The sequence below is a fragment of the Protopterus annectens genome, chromosome 2.part1 (assembly GCF_019279795.1).
Source record: "Protopterus annectens isolate FY-2018-M chromosome 2.part1, PAN1.0, whole genome shotgun sequence".
Taxonomy (NCBI): Eukaryota; Metazoa; Chordata; order Ceratodontiformes; family Protopteridae; genus Protopterus; species Protopterus annectens.
The window spans coordinates 374,546,415-374,567,579 of NC_056729.1; the positions used below are offsets into that span (position 1 = coordinate 374,546,415).

Here is a 21,165-nt window from a genome sequence, read left to right on the forward strand (position 1 = left end):
ATGTATATGAAGATGTGCATAGGACAAGGGACATACTGCAACCGTTAGCGAAGGCTGGGCATACATATGTAGTTGAAGGTTGCTATGTGCACATATCAATGTAGGTTGTAGTGTGTGGCATTGAAAACAGCATGCAGTGCAGGTATATGTCATGTGGTGGTGAACTTCTGTGGGACTGAGCCAGTGAGGCCTGCTACAGCTATACGGCCTGAGGACAGCATAATGCATTCTGCACAACACTGTGCAATATCATTACAGAATGGTATGTCTCACAACTGTTAGAACTGCTAGAACTGTAAATTTGTTACTGTGCCAGATGTGCATGTAGTTGTACAGCAATGGATGTTTATAAGTATGTGTGTGTGTGTGTGTATGTATGTATATATATATATATATATATATATATATATATATATATATTTATATATATATATATATATATATATATATATATATATATATATATATATATATATATGTATATATATATATATATGTGTGTGTGTGTATATGTACATAGAGAGGTATGTATAGATAGATAGACATATATAGATAGATAAAATATGTATATACATATAGATGTAATAGACACATACATATATAGATATATATAGATACATACACATATACAGATAGATATGAATGTCTATAGATATGAATGTATATGAATATATCTATCATTATATATATATATATATATATATATATATATATATATATATATATGGAGAGAGAGAGTGAGAGAGGGACATGGGGGCAGATGAATTGCAACAGCTGCCTGTTGACCAAGACATGGACTGAACACCAGTGTGGATACAGGAGTACCATACCCCATTCCAAAACGCTTTAACCACTAACTACCACATAGGTGGTTGCCTGCCCACTACTGGAGGTGTCAGAAGCGAACATGGGAAACAAGTGTACAATAGCCTCCCGTTTGATATCCACAAATATGCCATACCCTGGACTAAACCACCCAGCATTAACAAACAAGGCTCCTCATTAGTAGATGTCAGACATACCCCTGATGAATGTTATGGAGATAGGTAATATGCCATGTGAGTCACCTATGTGTAACTGTTTGACAGGAGCAAGTACAATCACATTACATGTGTCCCAAGGGGCAGGGTAGCATAAGGCTATGCTGCTGTAGGCCCAGGGCCAATAGCATAGTACCTACCTATGACACAATGCACACACACATGTACTCAGTGCAATACCAACTATGTGAGGTGGAATGAGTGTGACACTGACTGTGTGCAAGGTCTGTAATGGTGTGATTGCTCAGTGGGACTTTGTGTCTGTCATGGTAGTCCATGTCCTTGGTGTGAGGCCAGAGAAAGATGTGTCAGTTATTGGGATACTAACATACTAGATTGCCATATGTTGTGCAGTGGTTCCCTGTTTACGACTGCGGTGTAAGTAGGGGTATGGCAGCAAAGACTAGGGTGGATTACCAGTGAAACTGTAGATGTGCATTGCATGCATTGCATGGGATAACAATATTCTCCATCTAGTAGCTTGATACATACCCCCAGTGTGAGGTTGTGCAGTGTACCTCAAACAGTGTGCCGAGTGCTGGTGTATACTAGGAGTGTGGCAGGCACTGTCACACAATTGTAGGCTGAGCACTGATATGTGGTAATGTACATGTGTATCCCCTGATAGACAGACAGATGCTATAAATGGCAGTTTAGTGATATCAGTACAGTAGAGTATTACGTGTGCCATATGACTTGCTCACATATGTATCTTTTCCTTCCGGGGTGATGGTGCATCACGGCAACCCGTGTTATTCAGCTGCAGAGGATGAGACGATACACCAGAGCCTGGGGCTGGATTTCAATACACTGTTTTCCAGGACCAGCCAGAACCAGCAGGAGAGGGCTGCACTGTGGCAAGACCTTGTCCGTCGGGTAAATGATATAGGCATGCATAACCGGACATATGAGCAGGTACGCCATCACTGCAGTGATTTACTTAGAAATGTCCATCAGCATGTGTCTGATATCCATAGACAACAGCTTGCCACAGGTGGTGAGGTACCTATCCACCCCCCCTCACCAGAGTGGAGGAGCTACTCCTAAGTGTTGTGGCTCCAGGCCAACAACAACAACATCCACAGACATGTGTCATGATGGAGGCCGAAGCCACCCAGCATGTGGACATGGAGTGTGCAGGTAACATGCCATATCTGTAGTTGACCGGTCTCTGCACTGGTAATTTATGCATGTGTGAGATGTGTACTGTGTGTGTAGCTGTTATCCTGCCTATTCTTGTGCAAGATTGATATTCTGAATAGCATCACTACACCTGTGAAAGCCAACTGTTGTACTACTGTACTGTAGCATACTCACAGTATCAATGGTACAGTTGTAGCCACTCACAATAACTTTCTTATTTGTGCAGGTCCCTCTGGAGTAACAGCAATGCAGCCAATCCATGCTGGTGAGTGTGTAATAACAATACTATTAATAGTAATAATGATATTAATACTAATAATACCCTCAAACAGTATTGTGTATGTGTTGGATTGCAGGTGTGTGTGTCTGTATCTGCTGTACTGAGGAGTGTGCATGTGTGCCCGTGTGCCTTTGTGCATGTGTGCCCATGTGCATGTGTGCCTTTGTGCATGTGTGCCCGTGTGCATGTGTGCCTTTGTGCATGTGTGCCCGTGTGCATGTGTGCCTGTGTGCCTGTGTGCATGTGTGCCCATGTGCATGTGTGCCCGTGTGCATGTGTACCCATATGCATGTTTGCATGTGTGCATGTGTGCCCGTGTGCATGTGTGGTAACATTGTGTACACATTGTAAACTGTGTTTCCTGTCTTCCTCTCACAGGTTCTGGTGTTGCTCTGTTGGTGTGCAGCAGGGAACCTGAAGCCACTGCTGGTGATAGTGATAATGATGATACATATGTAATGGCACAGGGAGGTGTGACAGGGTCTTTTGTTGATCAGCCAATCGACAGTACACAGCAGTCAACCCCATCAATGCGCACAGTCATCCTGCCGATACATCCATTGTCACCAATGTCCATAGCTGAGGGACAGCATACAGTGGGCATTGACCAGGGTAATGTGGTATCAGTGGCACATGCATCCCCTCACAGCAGCCATGGCCAGAGTCCTGACATGGTACCACACAGGCAGATGTCCAGGGGTTCTCGTGGGAGCATCCGTGGTAGTACTGCCCCTGTCAGACATGCCCACAGAAGTCTTTCAACCTCAGCTATGTTCCGGGCTGTAATGCAGGCACTGGCACGTATGCAACGGTACACCAGACAGGGTCTGAGGGAGCTTAGAGCACATCGCACTGCTATGAATGACACTATGCCTGATGTTGCGGCTGCCATCCGTACTGTCGGCGAGGTCATTGATAGACGTTGGGGGGACACATTACATCTGTTCCACAACTTCATGTCCATGAGCCAGGGCAATGCAAGATCGGTTGAGGCGTCGACCTGGACGTATGCCAGCAACATCAGCAGCTGGCAGTCGTCGCGGACGGCAACAAACCCGCAGCCGCTTCCACAGTGCCAGTACCAGCCCCAGCAATGCTGGGTCTGTGCTGTCATCAGACCATCCTAGAAAACCACGTGCATGTGGCTCTGGATAGTCCCAACAGGGACATGTGTCCAGTCAGCAACCCACTGCTTCTGATGACAGTACCCAGTCTGGCTTAGTACCTGATACTGTCCGTAGCACCCTTGCCAGGCACAGGTACTGTGTCCGTGGCCAGAGACAGTGATCTGTATGACCTGGCAGGTACAGTCTGTGGCTGTCCACAAACACCCGTATATGGCAGCCATGTGGTGGAACTGTGTGAATGCATACACACATGCATAATGCTAACACCTAGGGCTAACACACACACACACACACACACACTGCATCATCATTGGCCTATGTTGTACTGTTGTCCCTCACTAACACACACACACATACATGTCGACTGGATGTGTCAATGGCAGACTCTGGCAAACCAAGTACACACCCTGTGCATATGATGAAACTGTGCCACCTCCTGCAATCTGTAACATTGATGCAGGAACAGGATACCATGGTGCTGATACACAGGGTGACTACATAGCACTGTAGTAATATTATCATGTTGTTCACAGTACAGTGTAATGATATCATTGTGGGTATATCTCAGCATGCCTGATGCATTAACACTATGATTGTCATTGTAGTTTTTTATACACCAGTGTTAATTCCAAAAGTGTAATGTCTGCACATGTGCCACATGGCAGTTGTGTGCACCTGTGCCTGCATGTGTTGTGGACTGGACAGTACATGTGTGATGTTTGCAGAACACAGTTGCAGGTGTACATTTGTGAACAAGGTGAAGTTGCATTCTCTGCATGTAGATGTGTAGTGCACACATGGCAAGGGTGACATGCACCATGTGACACAGTAGTCATACATTGTAGTTCATATTGGTAGCCACTTTGTGTTGTACTACACATATGTCTCACCTGGGGTTACATGTATGTATGACATGGTTTGACAGTATGCTGTGGGTCATACGGTTTACCAATGTCAACGGTTTGCATTCTGGTGGTAAGGCTCAAAACACAAAGCTACCTACATAGGTATCACAATGGATAAGTAACTAGAAGTAATGATACTCACTGCCAGACATCTAAACAGCAAGATGCAAGCAGTCCAAACTCTACTCAGCATGGAGAATGTTGATATCTGTGCAGTAACAGAAACCTGGTTCAAGGCTCCCAAGAGCACCCTAGCACTACCAGGTTGCACCTCATACCATGCTTTACAGCCCCAAAATATGGAACTAACTACGAAAGGGGGTATCAATAATTGTCAGGGATACCCACAACCCCAGGTTGGTGCCACAGCATGAAGCATCACAGACTATCCACGTGCAACTAACAGTGGGTAAAACTGCCTTCCAGTTCATAGCCTGCTACAGACCACCCTCCTAAACCCAGGAACCCCACCTGGCCTACTTAAGAACACATGAATATATGAAGGTCTCTCCAAACAACATTATATTGGGCAACTTCATCTACCCACACATAGACTGGGAGCATTACTGTAGCTCCAACACCCTAGGCCAAAGGTTCCTGGAATTCATAAACTAAATGCTATGGTACAACTTGTTACTACTCCCACAAGAGGGGAAAACATACTGCACCTGATCATCACCAACATGGGGACTCTATGCTCCAGACCAGAGGTGTATCCCTCACTGGTAAGATCAGACCATAGAGTAATCTCACTGTATATTCACATACCAACCCCAGCCCCTGCCCAGAAAACCACAGTGAAAAAGTTGTCTAAAGCATATTCCACACACCTCAAAACCGAGACAGAGGTGGAATCCTTCAAAGCCCCTGGGCCTGTGGAAAATACAGCCCACACTGCTGAATCCTTTATAAACGCATTCTATGAACACCTTCAGGAATGCACAGATCATGAAATTCCAAATATAACCAAGACCCAATCCTCCAAAGACAGGCGTCCTTTCTGGTGGACCCCAGCCACATAACAGAAAACAATAGAAGGAGGTAGCTACTACATGATCGAGCAATATCCCACAAAGGGAAGGCATCTCTGATCAGTATTTGGAACAAAATATGGGCACTCATAAAATTGTCTAAGGCCAGCTTCAAGAGAATAATTGCACAAGACACTAAAGATAATCACAAGGATTTCTTTAGTTATGTTAGGAGTCTGGGTGGGAATTCCCAGATATGCTCAGACGTAGTCCTAAATGACAGAGAATACACATATGCCACATACATTGCCGACATCATTGCTGACAGGTTCAGCACAAATGTCTCACTTCTGTGTCACTGTTACACAGAGGCAGAGTATACTAACCTGGAAAAAGGCCATAGCAAAATTCATTTAAAATGGGTGGCGAAAGCCAAACACAGTCTGGCTAGGCTTATAACTGCCCTAGGGCAGAGAGCCTAGTATGAACCTATTAACCTATCACATGATGTATCCTCAACTGATACACAGATGTAGGAAACCCAGTGTCAGTGATATCCCTGCAGTACTACACTATACCATGTAACCATTCTTACTGAGCCCCACACATCCCTGGGAAGAATACTGTTTGCCATATAGCAGTCTCACATACATGCCAACATGCTAGGGATATGTTCATCCACAACTGGAAATGCATACAGTGGCCTACAATGCATACTGCACATGACACACATGACCACCACAAGGGTATCATACAGACAGATACCTGTTGTCCAAGCCATGCTTTATTACTGTAACACAACTGTAACTTTGTCATCAGCATGTACGTAACATAGTATTCCAATAGTACCATGTAGGTGGCAGCACCCATCATGTAGAACGGGTAATGGTGTGTACATATGGACAAGTGTTTTCTTGTCTATCCTGTGATATTCACATTTCCAAAGGTATTGTGCAGTCCCTTGGTGTATCGCCTAAGCAAGCAGGTGTCTTTATGCATATCAGCAACAGTTGCCATACACCTACACTGGATGTCCATTGCTCACAGACTTTGCTGTGTTATAACATGTGTGACATATACTCCAGACATGAACCCTCACCCACATTAATATATCACAGATTTCATGACTGTGTGTCACCCAGTTAGCCTAGGACACAGTTCACTGCAGTAGCCTGCATTGTCATCAACATACATGTATGGCGTACGGTCTGGGAATCTGCAGCACATGCTGGCAAAGGTAACAACTGTATTCATATGAGGCAGGCTTCACACATAGGAACTATTGCAGGTCACAGGTACATATCTGTATGTGGCACACACATACCTGATGTGTGCATTGCAATTACTGTTATAAGTATATGTCATACAATAATAAAAGCAAAACCCATCACCCCTTGACAAACACACACATGGCATTTGTAGGATTCAAACCCCTACCTAACTATGTTATGACACTTGAGAGAAACGCATTAGAACAGCATGCTATTCGCATTACTGGGTGGCTTTTCTTCTCCTGCTGTACTTATAGGGTGCTGACATCATCAGTCTTTACAAAGAGGAATGTACATCATGTAGTGTGTTATTCCAGTTGTCAAAAGGGACATTTCTTTCAAAGAGAATTGCACACACACACTGAGCATTTACAGGATTCAAACCCCTACCTAACTATGTTATGACCCTTGTGAGAGACACATTAGCACAGCACACTATTCGCATTACTGGATGGTTTCTCTTCTCCTGCTTTACTTATAGGGTGCTGACATCATCAGTCTTTACAAAGAGGAATGTACATCATGTAGTGTGTTATTCCAGTTGTCAAAAAGGACATTTCTTTTAAAGAGAATTGCACACCCCCAACACACACACACACTGAGCATTTGCAGGATTCAAACCCCTACCTAACTATGTTATGACACTTGAAGGAGATGCATCAGCACAGCGCGCTATTCGCATTACTGGGTGGCTTTTCTTCTCCTGCCTTATTTATAGGGTGTTGACATCAGTTGTTACAAAGAGGTATGTACATCTATTACTATCCCTCAGTATGGGGGATAACAATATATATGTATTAACAGACGCCTAGTTCAGGGTCACATATGCACATCAGCACTGCTTGGTTATGTTTTATACCATGCTTCATGAACACAGGACTTGTAACACACAACACAACCAGGGAGTGTATCCATATACATCACAGATACACACACCTCTGGGTTGTTACCACTGCACTAAGCATGACAGGCCATACATATACAACTACCATTGTGCAAACCTGCCTTTTGGTTTGGTGTGTAGTTCAGACCACCACCACCCCATATCCAGGAACCACACTTGGCTTCCCTGGGAACAGTGCAGGATATGAAGGTGTTCACATACGCCATTACAGTGGTTAACTTCAGGTACAGGAATATTGACTGGGGGAACTACTCAGGCCTCAACAACATCACCCTACAGCCACTACAATTTGTGAATCCATGTGCTATGGCAGAACCAGCCACCACAGCCACAAGGGGGAATACATATTGGACCTGAACACACCAACATGGGGACTGTATGTTCCACACCAGAGGTAGACCACCATTGTTAAGATATGACCATAACCAACTTTCCCTGGACGTCCATATCCCATCCCCACCCCCAGGCAAGGAAATCACTGCTAACAAAGTATTTCTCAAAAGCAGACTTCGCACTTGTGAAGACTGGGGTGGAATACTTCAAAGGCCCTGTGCTGGAGGATTATACAGCCCAATCTGCAGATTCCTTTACAAATGCATTCTATGAGCACCTGCAGGTTTTCATTGATCATGCTATCCCAAATAAAACCAAGACTCCTCCACAACAGGAGACCTGTCTAGTTGGCACCAGCCATATATAAGCTGTACAACAGAAGGAGTGAGCTAATACATAACAGAGCAATATCCCACAGAGGGAGGACATCTCTGAACAGTATTGGCAGGACACTTCAATCCCTCAAAAGCATCACTTGCAGGTTTTGACAGTGAAATTGCCCAGACACTACAGGTAAGGCTCTCCTCAGTCTGGAATTGAATCCCAATTAATGTTAAACATAGCCCCTTGCCAACCCTCTTCCAGCAAACTCCAGCCGCATGGATGTGACATTGCAAATTCAACCCCTGGGATCTCCACTGTGTCCCTGCTTGACAGAGGCACAGCAAACTAGCCTTAAATGGTGCCTTCTGTGACCTACTTTACAGAGGCACAGTAGGCTACTGTACTGGGGAGGCAGACGCCAAATACACTCTGGCTAGGCTTATGTATTCCCTAGGGCAAACAGCCTAGTATCGACCTCTGCACCCATATGTTTATGTTTGGGATGCACAATATTTGTTGCTGATAAACTGTTTGCAGGTCTTTATTGCTATAGCTTTCCCTGTTTCTATGAACAACTTGTGTATCTGTGGAAGATGTTTGATCATGGCAGGGTTCCAGTATATTACTTATGTCTCTGTTGTCATTTAACTGTGTGCACTGGGCAGATTGCTGTATTGTGGGAGGTTCCTGGCTTAACACATACAAATGCCAGATATGTGTGGCCGACTGCTATACTGAGACATGGCCTAAGCGTGTGAGCATGCCCAGTTCAGGCCTTCCATGGTTTGTTGCCTGACATATGTCTCATTTATCAAAGTGTGTGAGCATGCCCAGTGTGACCTTTCCATATGTTGAGATCTGAGGTCCACTACATTTGTGGTTGTGTGTGAACTTGAACAATATTTGACATTTATAGTGTGTGTGTTGGAAGTCATGTTTTGTTCTTACTGCCCAACTGCTTTGTGTCTGAACCCAACAGGGATTATGCTGTGCCTGCAGGGTTTCCATGGGACAGTTTGCATACACTTGTCAACATTCTTTTATACTGGCCAAACACTGTAATATTGTCATAGTGTAGTGGTTCAGTCCTTTCACTCGGGTGCACAGTATCCTGGGTTTGAGTCCAGCCACTGCTTTAAATATTCATACTGAGCAGACCAGACTAAGCTATGACCATGTTGCATTTTGTTCAGCTATGGCCTACTTAAACCAGGCTTGTCTAACATTACTAGTGTATTCCGCAACTTGGGTGGACATTGAGAAACACTAGGCTATGTGCCCTAGGGCATTTCTAATCCTAGTCAGAGTGTGTTTGTCCTTCAATACACATTTTAACTGGAGTTTGCCATGACATTTTTCAAGGTTAGTATACTGTGCCTCTGTCTAACTGTGACATAAAAGTGATACCCAGGGTAAACCTACAATCTGCCATCCACTCATCAAGATTCCTCTTGAAGAGAGTCAATGAGGGACTCTCTGGCTAACCTGGACTGTGAATTCACTCAAGAGTGGAGGGAGCTTCTGGGTTATGGATCAATCACTACAGCATGTCCTAATTATTTCAGTGCTGAGGTTCAGGTCTCTCATGTGCATAGCTCAATGGGATTCAGATTTTACAAGGTGCAGCATGTGCATTGATTCCAGGTTGGACATGGCTTTATACATCAGGCACAGATCGCCTCTGGGCAGGCAGTATGCCACTGTGTGGAGCTGCAGTTTGTTTAATCAGGCAGATTTGGGGTCTTTCCAGTTGCTGGAGGTGTCTGCTAAGGTGCATCCCACAAGGTGCATTGTACTCAATTGTGAGCCTGATGAAGGATGACTGAAGAGGCATGATGACCTCCCCTGATCTAGATGTGAATACCTTCATGATTAGGTGGGTCTATGAAATGTTTTTATAACCACTACAGCCACATGGTTGTCAAATGCGAGATTTCTATCAACTTGTGTCCCCAGGTCTCTTATTACTTCTTCTGTACTTAATGGGTTACCACCTATGTGGTAATTGGTGGGCACTTACTGTTTTTCCAAAGGGGATGACTATACACTTTTTTGTGTTTAGCTTGATGACATGGCTGTGGCACCAGTTGTCTGTTTCTATGAGGCCCTTTTGTAGGATGCTTGTGTCAGCTGGAGGGTCAGATATGGCACCCAGTTTGTAGTCATCTACAAACTTGTTCAGACACAGTCATTCCATGTTGGTCTGTACCTCCGAGAAATATATACCAAACAGGGGGGTCCCAGGACCGAGCCTTGTGGGTTGCCAGTTGTAGCTGGTTTGGGCTCTGACATGGCTCCAGCATTTCTGACCATGTCAGTTCTGTCCTTGAGCTGGTTTGCAACCCATCTAGTGACATAGGGGTTTATATTTAAGCTGGTGAGCTTATCTATAATGACCACGTGGGGTATTGTATGGAAGGCTTTTGCAAGGTCTAGGTAGGCTGTGTGGACCACCTTCCCCTCATCAATGGCCTTGCTGACTGTTTCAAATGACTCAACCAGGTTTAAGGGGCAGGATCTGCCCTTAAGAAAGCCACACTGGGTGGGGTCCAGTGTCTGTAGGTCCCCAATATCTTTATTTCTGAGGTCCATGATGATCCTTTCCATAGCTTTGCAGACCATGCTAGTCAGGATTCTGGGGTGATAGTTTGCATGATCCATTCAGGCACCACCTTTGTAGAGAAGGACCGCTGTTGCTGTACACTGCTGTTTGGGTACATATCCTGTGGTAAGGCTGAGATTGAGCAGTAGTTTTATTTGGTGTTCAATTCTTCTTGGACTTCATGTTGGATGCAGCCCGGGACACTATTGGTCCCATTGTTGCTGTGTGTTTTGCTTTAGGGACGCTGGCTGTTACCTGAGCATCTGCAATGTCAGGGGGCCAGTACTCTGCTAGGATAGATATTTGGCCTTTTGGTGGGGGGGGGGGAGTTTGCACTGAACCTGTCAGGTCGGATGTTGGCAATGTCTGTGGGTTTGGTGTATTGTTTGTCATTTTGGACTAATTCTGAGCATATCTGGGAATTCCCACCTAGGTTCCTACCATCAGTAAAGAAAGCCTTGTGATTATCCTTAGTGTACTGTACAATTTTTATCTCGTAGCTGGCCTTAGAGGATTTTATCTGTGGCCATAGTTTTTTGTCATAATACTGATCAGTTATGCCTTCCGTTTTTGGGTTATGCTCTATCATGTAGTAGCTTCCTCCTTCTCTTGCATGGTTTGTTAATGGCTGCAGTCCACCAGACAGGATGCCTGCCTTTGGAGGATTGGGTCTTGGTTTTATTTGGGATTGCATAATCCATGCATTCTTGAAGGTGTTCATAGAATGCATTCATAAAGGGTTCTGAGGTCTGGGACATATTTTTCACAGGCACAAGGGCTTTAATGGATTCCACCTCAGTTTGGAGGAGTGCATAATTTGCTTTACACATGTTTTTCACTGTGGTTTTCTGGCCAGGGACTGGGGTCAGGATGTGAATATCCAGTGAGATTACTGTATGGTCTGATCTTACCAGTGAGGGATACACTTCTCGTCTTGGCCATAGAGTCCCCATGTTGGTGATTATCAGGTCCAGTATGTTTACCCCTCTTGTGGGAGTGGTGACAAGTTGTTCCGTAGCATTTCGGTTTATGAAGTCTAGGAACCTTTGGCCTAGGGTGTTGGAGCTAGAATAATGCTCCCAGTCTATGTTTGGGTAGTTGCAGTCGCCCAATATAATGTTGTTTGGAGAGACCTTCATATTTTCATGTGTTCTGAAGTAGGCCAAGTGGAGTTCCTGGATTTAGGAGGGTGGTCTGTAGCAGGCTACAAACTGGGAGGCAGTTTTAGCCACTGTTAGTTGCACGTGGATAGTCTGTGCTGATTCATGCTGTGGCACCAACCTGGGGGTGTGGGTATCCTTGACAATTATTGATACTCTCCCTCCTTTTGTAGTTTGTTCCATGTTTTGGGGCTGTAAAGCATGGTATGAGGTGTAACCTGGTAGTGCTAGGGTGCTCTTGGGAGCCTTGAACCAGGTTTCTGTTACTGCACAGATATCAACATTCTCCATGCTGAGGAGAGTTTGGACTGCATGCATCTTGCAGTTTAGACTTCTGGCATTGGGTAGCATTACTTCTAGTTTCATATCCTTTGTGATACCTATGGAGGTGGGTTTGTATTTTGAGCCTTACCTATTCAAGGCACTATGAGGGTGACAACAGCCTTTGCAAGTATCCAAAAGGCCAGGGGTGATAGGTGCAAGCCATACCTAGCGGATCATCGTGTCTTGCTCAGCATGTCATCCCAGGCTGACAGGCATTGGATCCCCTTTGACTAACAACAATACTTAAGCCAATTGTTGTAATTGATCATCTTGTCTTCATATTGTGGCATCATGCTTGGTGAGGGTAGGATGTTACTCATGGGTCATCAAGTTTGCATATACTACCTGGTGTTGCATTGCTTAACAGATGGCAATCATGCCTCAGATGGTGCTGCAGGGCTACCTATGTTGGATGCACATACTACACTCCCTGTACATGTTTGAAAGCAGGTTGTGTCAACTTAGGCATTCCTTTTACTATATGTGTGAGTCAGAGAGAAGTATCATTTCCAGGGTTCCTACTGCACAAGTGTATGTGCTATGCGTTGCCTCTTTGCCAAGGCCAAGGCATACTGGGCACACCTCCTTCTGCCTACTGGGGCAGGCTCAGGTTGTTCCTCCTCCGAGTCACGCTCTGCCTGTGATGGCCTTGGCAATGGTGAGGGGCTGTTTGGGCCGGGCCTAAGCTGGTCCTGCTGCAGCTGTTTTCGCAGAATCATATTATGTAGCATAGCACATACCATGACAATTTGGGTACTTGTAGTTGATGAGTACTGCAAGGCTCCACCAGATGTGTCCAGGCACCGGAACCGTGACTTGAGCAGCCCAAACACATGCTCTATTACATTACGTGTTTGTGCGTGTGCCTCATTATGGCATTTCTGTTCAGGTGTGTGTGCGTTTCTGATGGCTTTCATCAGCCACGGCTCCAGTGCATAGCCAGCATCCCCCAGTAGGTGACCATGTGGGATGTCCCCATTGGCAAATGTCTTGTACAGCTGCGTCAGATGCCAGATATGGGAATCATGGCAGCTTCCAGGGCAGCCAGCACACACATTCATTATTATGCCCTGGGCATCACACACAACCTGGCAGTTGATGGAGGGGAAGCTCTTGCGGTTAATGTAGGCCCTACCCTGCTCACCGGCTGGTGCTTTGATGCCTATATGCGTGCAGTCTATTGCACCCACTACCTCAGGGTATTCCACTATTTGCTGGAAGAGACGCATATTGCTGGCCAATACCTCACGGGAATTGGGGAAATATACATGATCACCAACATGTGCTGACATGGCATCCAGGAACTGGTGCAGTACCCTGGATGCTGATGACTGTGATATCCCCATCATATCACCAGTTGGTCTCTGGAAAGTACCTGTTGCTAGTATTCTTAGGCCAACACATACCTTGGTTTCCATTGGGATGGGTTCCCCTCTGTCGGTTCTGTGTGTGAGGTGTGGCCTGCATAACTCAACAATTTGCTGCAGGAGGTCTCTGTCCACTCTATAGCGCTCCACTATCTCCAGCTCATGTAACCCCTGGTAGGTGACCCTGGGCCTGTACACTCTTCTCCGTCTCCTCACTGTGGGTTGTCCGGCAGCATTTGCATTGTCACCACCCTCAGCATGTTGCATATGTCACTTTTTCAGTTTTCACTTCTAGTAGCTTACGCCAGTGTTGCAGTGTCTCTTGAGAGACACATACTGCACTGTTGTTTGCAGATTTTTCAGTGCTGGGCTACTGTTCTGCCTGTGTAATTGCCTGATTCTGATTGTTTTCACCTGCTAGCTCTGCTATTATTCCCTGGTAGCTTTCTACAATTTGTTGTGCTTCCTTTTTCCTGTCTGTTTCCTCAGTGGGGAGTGGTAGGCATACAAGGGCAAACACGCGCACAGCAGCTAACATGCGCGCACACATGCTTAGATGGATTACAACTTGCTTATTTGGGTTAAAACGCATGCACACCAATGCAAACGTGCTTACAAGTCTTTAAACTGGCTTCTACATGCTTACTCCGGCTTAAACGCGCGCACTCCATCTTACTCGGGCTTCCCAGCATGCACACGCGCGCATGCACGCTCAGCAAGAAACTTTGGTGTTGTCCACAGTGTACACCTTCCATTTCTTGGCTTTCCATTGTCTACCTGTTGACACACCTTTTTCCATGATGTCTAACTGACAGCTTTCACATGCCACTCTGCTCCAATGAGCTTCACTTCTTTCATACATAACCCCCTGTGATGTCACCAATCTCCTACTTTGTTACTCCCCTTATCCTACTCCTACACTTCAGGGAACGAGCTCATTTGCTATGTAAAAGTGCGATTCAGTATCCTAATACTCACTTACATAGGATTGCCTACTAATGCTTAGTTACATGTCTTACACTGAGCTTCCCCCCTTAGCAACCCCTACTCGGTGGCCATGTTGTTTTCAGCCTGCTATTCCCTTACATTGTAAATTGATGGTTTTCATTTTAAATTTTTATTTTTCAGTTTTTTTTGCAGCGCAGCCCATTTGCACAGTGCTGCGCTACGTTTAAACATCGGCAATCGCCGAAAAAAAATAAACATTTTTATTTTAATTTTGCATGTGGGTACGTTGCCAGTGGCCACATATTTGGCCATTGACATGCTTCCTGGAACATATGCGACCTTTATTTGGAGCTGACAAGGCTCCATTGTGCTATTTGCAGAACGGTACTCAGTTGTCAATAGAGTACATTTCTGCAGCTAACACGGCTCCTACACGGACAGGTTTGTGCTTCCTGGATCGCATATTTACCTCATTTGCATGCCTTTCAGCTGCAAGTGAGGTAATTTGCATATCCAAACCCTGTCCATGTAAGAGCCATTTTAGGAGCTCTCTTACACGCCCCTACAGGCTGTTCGTGGATCGCTCGTCGGACATGATGGCTGCATGGAGTCTTACTCTACTCTTAGACTCCGTGCAAGCCATCGTGAATCCAGCCCGGTGTCTCTCCTATTATTCCATCAAGTTCTTTCACACTTGATAGGATATCCCAGTTGTTTCTAACTATGTCACAAACTATATTAATGTTACTCGCAAATGTCAGTGCTACTCGCAGCATATTATTCTCTATATTTCTTGCTGTGCCTGAAGCTGTTGTCATAGTATTCACATTATCCATGGGTAAATCATTTGCATGTTTTCTTCTAGCATTACAGGAAGGTTGGCATTTACCCTTCCCTTTCTTTCCATGCTAAATCAATCTGCCTTTCAATATCTTTCATTTTATACCCCTTTTCACTAAATTCATGCTTAAGAAGAGTCAGTGCTTCACATAAACTTGCATCATCATTATGTAGCCGCATACAACGAACTATCTGTCCTTTCAAAACATTTGCTTTTATAAAACCAGGATGCATACTACTGTTGTGCAAAACATTATTTTTTCTGATAGGTTTCCTATACAATGAAGTAGAAATTAGTTCAGGGGTATTTCTTTTAACTTTCACATCTAAGAAGACAATCTCTTTGTCAGAATACTTAAAGGTAAATTTTAAGAATGGAGTAATAGTGTTAATGTACTGCAAGAATTGTTTAAGATGAAGCTCATCATCATGCCACAACAAAAAAAATATCATCTACAAAGCGTTTATACCAAATAATAGATTTAGAAAAAATATTTCCTGTGAGGATATTATCAGTTTCCCACTTATGGATCCCTCCCCCACAGGAAGAAGGGCTGAAAAACTATCAGTGTAAGGCTGGTCATCTGATGAAGTCTATGTATGAGTCGAAAACGCATGGTGGAATATCTAAGGCATTTATGTATTTTCAAGTGTTCGTTTTTCGTTCTGTTTCATACTGTTTGTGGATTTGGTGTTTGAATAAAGCTTTATAGTGGATTGTACATCATCTCCATTTCTGCACCTTGCTTTTGGAGTTTTTGGTCATTTTGGGCAGTTTACACCACTTTATTTTCAGTTTTCCACTGCACCAGAGATAGGTTGCCATAGCTATTTGCACAGGCTGTGCCCATAGCCACGCCAACTTTCTGTATGAAATATCTATCTCCAAACATAAATATATTATTCTCTAGGACTATCTCCAATAATGCACACAATAATCCACATTTTTATACAGCCTTCATGTGTGTTTTTATATGTGTTTATATATATATATATATATATATATATATATATATTGATACCATAAGCATTTTTATTTGCTTTACTGATTTTAACATGAAATTGATTGGTTGACACTATGATACATCACTATTTAAATTAAGTTTTAACTGTTATAATATGTCTGATGAAGCAGAGAGGTCTCTGCAAAAGTGCTCACATTTTTTTTCTAATAAAGAGTTATGTGCCATGTGTATCCAGCAAGTTTTATTTTATTTATTGTTTCTTCTTTATTATCGCTGGTTACTTCATCCAGAGTCGAGGACATTATTCCTGTATCTTGAAGTTTTTTACCTCTACCTGGACATGGCAATTCTTGGAGTACATTAACACCCATGGTCTGGAAACTGAGGAATATGTGGACTTTGTATGCCTGCAGATACTAAGGTGTGTGTAGCATTTACAATACTGGTTATTGGTACTTATCACAGACAAACTGGGATTACTGTGACAGTTATGCAGGCATTAACCTGTAGAATACTCAGAATAGTTCTCAGTGTATTGCTTTCACATGTGAATGAGCACAACTGTTTATTCAGCACACTAGCAGAGTACCACTGCTATGTGAGGCTTCTTTGATATCATCTGCCTTCTCAAATCATTGCAAGCCAAAAAGTGTATACATGTCAAAAAATAAATCTTCCACCAAGAGTCCCTGGGACAGCATTACATCAACAAGATGGGATACCATATCATTACCTGCCAGGTAGGTTATGATGCACAGGGGCTATTAACTTATGAATGGGCACAGAGCCATGACAGTTCCCACAGTTCCCACATATAACATACAAGTAACCTGTGATGCAGTTTCCAGCATAGGGACATCCCACAGGCCGTCTAGTAGGCATGTGCAGACATAATGGTGCACCTATCCACAGCTACGTATGCAATAGGTACAGAAGGCTAACTCCCCCTCATTATCTTCCATCTCTCCTTAACATGTTTCACATGATGTAGATTACTCCTTGGAGCCCTGGATGATGCCCATATAGATCTGATGAAACATGGCTGAGCAAAACATGCATAACCACATTTATTGGCCTGAATGTACACACAAAGATTTAAAAAATAATTCATGGGCATTCAGAAGCCATGTAGACGAAACACTGTATGTCCTTAAGGGGTCATTTGCATATATCCCATGGACCATTTCAGAAAGTTTAAGATATTACACAGTGAAAACTCTAGCTTGGTTGGGGTTTTCTTTCCATTTTAACTGAATGGTTTATCTGTGTGACCTTTTTACACATTGATTTGAAAATATAGAGCTGTTTATTTAAAGGTATTCAGTAGTACTGAAACCATATCACATCAAACGTTGCAAGGAAAAATAAATTCCTCATCAAATAAGAAACACAAACTTCAGAATAAGTGTCTGATAATTCTGAGAATGACAAAATTGGTTATTCTTACTTTTTTCATGGTCAGTGATGAATTCTTGATTTCACCATGTTCTATTTTCTGCCTGTTTGGATTTGTGAATATTAGCATATACAGTCTGTTGTAAGAAAGCACTGCTCCCATTTTTTCTTTAGTTTCATTAATATTCATTAAACTATGTTTGTGTGTGTGTGTGTATTTTTTATTTATTTAGTTATTTTTTTGTTAGATTTAGTGAAACAATTTATACATTCCCTGGTACAATGGTGTGGCATCTTCACTATTCTAACAAATCATTTGGTTACATCTTCTATATTTTTTTCTACCAAAAAAAGAAAAAAAACTTTGACTTAATAGTTTGCTACACCTCTGCTAGTTCACATCTGGTTACTCTGGAAATACTCACCAAACAGTTAGGCATACTAATTGCATATATTGCACCACACAGTGCTCCCAGCAGCCCAGTCAAAAGGTTGCTATCTGTTTTAGACAGTGTGTGAGGCTTGTACCTTGTGTAAAATATAAGAATGAACACATTGTTTTTTATTGAGCAAAAAGAGTACAGGGAACAGCTAGACTGGCTAAGCTGTCAAGTATGCTTAGTACCAATTGTGACAATGTGAGGTATTGTCAGCTATGCCAGGAAAAGTAGGGCAGTGGATGTTTAACATATGCCAGCACAGCTGTCTGGAGTTTTGTAAAGAATTATAAGTCATTTGTATATCAAATTGATTTATATAGAAGCTTGTATTGAAAAATGTATTTGTAAAGCTACTTTTGTTAAAAATGTAGCAACAGTGTGTCCTGCTGGACAGAAGAAGAACTACACTTGTATGTCAGACTATATTATAACTATTGAAATTAAAATTGTAACAGAGGATACTGGAAGAGAAGAGGTTAAGCTCAGTTCCTGCTAACTTTGAAAAACAGTATGAAATTAAATTACTTAATTTAGGCCATAAACATTGTATCTTACAGTTCTGATTCAGCCAGAGATGAAATAGCTGTGCCAGAAAATGGTATATTGGGTCCTGTAGGAAGAGTGGAAGTGTTTCATTATTTTATGGCTTCCAGAAGTTGCAACAGATCTTAGCAAAGCTGTGTGTGTGTGTGTGTGTGTGTGTGTGTGTGTGTGTGTGTGTGTGTGTGTGTGTGTGTGTGTGTGTGTATCATTGATACACATGTGTGAGACTCTGGGTCAGTTGCTAGGAAAGAGGGTAGTATGGGACCCCAATGTCAGATGACCAGATGTATGTCATGTCATTCTGTAATCAAGGGAAAATTATGTTTTAATACTAGATGAGACTGAAATCTCAGAGCAGTCTGTTTTTTGGAACCTGATAAAGAAGGAAGACCACTCACCTACTTAATCTTGCCTTATTCATCTAGTAAGTGACCAGGGAATAGTAATTTTTTAGATCAGTCAGGAAAATATAGTGAGATTAGTTAAGTAAGTAATTAATTAAGCAATTAATCTGAGTATCTGTGTAAGTCTATTCGTCTGTGTTATTTTAATATTTTCTGTGTTTGAAACTTGTGATTATTTCAAATAGATATCCTGTGTGTTCATGTTCTTTTATTATTTATTATTAAATATATCTAAACTTTTCATTGTGGCTGGTCCTTTAGAGAAATTTTTAACATTTGAGAGTACTCATATCTAATTGGTGACTCTGTGGCTACTTGTAAAAGCCTTTAGAGTGTCTCATGACAATGTAACTAACTACCTTATGACTGGGCAGAAGTGTGTGTGTGTGTGTGTGCGCGCGCACATGCAAAAAAGGTAATTGGTGGTATATGGAAAACACAAAAAGTTCAGAAATAATATGTTTAACATATATGAGAAAGTAAATAACACAAAAACAACTTCTCTAAGAGTGTGTGTGCCAGCTGCTTGAAGCAAGGACACGGAGTACTGGTTTCACAGAGAGGGTGCTGGAGGAATTGGCTTGGACACTCGGCTGAAGACTCAACTCTATAGTTGTGCCAATCTGGAGTCTTACTTGGGACCTGGAGGGAGACAGATATAGAGACCTCCAGACCCTGTGCTAAGTGTGTTCCATGTGTGCTCTTAGGGGAAATTGTGCATGATGCAAAGAGCTGCATCTGGAAATATTGTGTGTATCTGTTTTTGTAACAATTGAAAGTCCCTCTCCAGTGTCACTGGTGAGGATTCAGGCTCCTTGATTACTAGCCCAGAGAGGGGATGTCACACCAATGCAATGATTTTTTTTAAATACAAATATAAAATTAATAAGTCATTTAGTACTTTGTGACTTTTGCAGGTACCTAAGGTAGCAGCCCCTTTTATTCCACCCTTCCTACTGCATTGATCCCTTGATATTCCAGGTTAGCTGCTGTGGGAGATTACATGTTATGTGTGCTGTTGGTGGCGGCAGTTCTACTGTGGCCCTTATTGTTTTGTTGATCTGGTGCAGAGGATAGGTGTTTGACCTTACAACAAGAGATTCACCAGTTTGATTCTTGGCTGGGGTGCCTTCTGTGAAGATTCTGCATGTCCTCCCTGTGTTCGTGTGGGTTTCTTCCAGGTGCTCTGGTTTCCTCCCTCATTCTAAAGACATGCAGTATTTGGATTGGACACTCTAAATTGGCCATAGGTGTGAGTCTGCATGTGACTATGTGGGGTGGAAGAACTACTGTGGCAGGGATATCACCCTGCAGTGTAAACCTTGGCTCTAGATGATTGTCATTGTTGAAGAATTGTGGAGTTCACCTCTATAAAGAGGCCAGTCGCAAGAGGAGTCCCTTAGGGATCAGTCCTTGGACTGCTCTTTTTTGGTATTTATTTCTCAAAAGCCAAATCCAATGTGAGTGGTCTCTGGCTGACTAAATTTGCAGATGATTGCAAATTAGGAGCTGCCGTTGAATCTCACACTGACACAAATGTTCTCCAGGATGGGCTGACACAGACAAACAACCACTGTCAGAGCCATTGACTAAACCTAAATGCCAAGAAATGCATAATAGCATCCTTTGGGAAGTCATCCAACCCTGGTAACTATCATATTGACAACACACCCCTTAGAGCTGACACAGTAGTCATGGACTTAGGGAACACATAGTAATTAGCCTTTGACCATCATGTGTTTACAGGGGTGAGGAAATCATTCTATGTTGCACAGCTTGTAAACAAAGGTATGGCATCTAACTTCAAGGAAGTCATGGTTTCACTGTATTCGGCATTCATCAGACATATCATTGAGTTCAATGCCCTCTTTGGTATGCA

At 43.1% G+C, this 21,165-nt stretch overlaps 1 protein-coding gene across 2 annotated transcripts in view; it reads left to right on the plus strand.

Moving 5' to 3' along the window:
- SPOCK3 (SPARC (osteonectin), cwcv and kazal like domains proteoglycan 3) overlaps window positions 1-21,165 on the plus strand; it is a 2,692,952-nt gene that overhangs the window by 1,977,452 nt on the left and 694,335 nt on the right. The window lies entirely within an intron of this gene.